Consider the following 833-nt stretch of genomic DNA (forward strand, 5'->3'; position numbering starts at 1 on the left):
TTATTTATCCATTTCCTGGCATTACAAAACATAACTAAGCCCCATCTCCTACCGTTGCTTGCTAATGGATTTTAGATAATGGCAGGCCTATTCATATCCTGCACATTCAATGGACTGAATGGAGTTGTAAAGTGCTAAAGTAACATTCATCTCAGCACATAACACCTCTGCTTATATTCACCTCTCTTCTTTCGATCTCCCTCCATTTCACCCCTCTGCTCTCTCTCTCTCTCCCTCTCCTTCCCTCTCCCTCTCCTTCCCTCTCCCTCTCCCTCCCTCTCCCTCCCTCTCCCTCTCCCTCTCCCTCTCCCTATCTCTCTCTCTCTCTCTCTCTCTCTCTCTCTCTCCCTATCTCTCTCTCTCTCTCTCTCTCTCTCTCTCTCTCTCTCTCTCTCTCTCTCTCTCTCTCTCTCTCTCTAAAGCCCTCTCTCTAACATATTCTCCATGAACTATATATATTTACTGCTCTCCTTCCTCCACTCTCTCTCCATCCCTTTTCTATCTGTAAGGTCAATGTAATACACTTATTTTGGGGATACTAGATAGATTGATAGATAGATAGATAGATAGATAGATAGATAGATAGATAGATAGATAGATAGATAGATAGATAGATAGATAGACAGACAGACAGACAGACAGACAGACAGACAGACAGACAGACAGACAGACAGACATACAGACTTTGAAAATAGGTTTGATGTCCAAGAATTGACCATTTCTAGTCCTTCAAAAGCTTGTATGTCCATTTATACACTCCAAGGTCTTTCACCGGGTGAATAAAAGCCTAAACATGTCAGCATGGGAAAGGTTTGAACTGATCGATTCTTGGT

This window comes from Pollachius pollachius (genome assembly GCF_949987615.1).
Source record: "Pollachius pollachius genome assembly, chromosome: 19".
Classification (NCBI taxonomy): domain Eukaryota; kingdom Metazoa; phylum Chordata; class Actinopteri; order Gadiformes; family Gadidae; genus Pollachius; species Pollachius pollachius.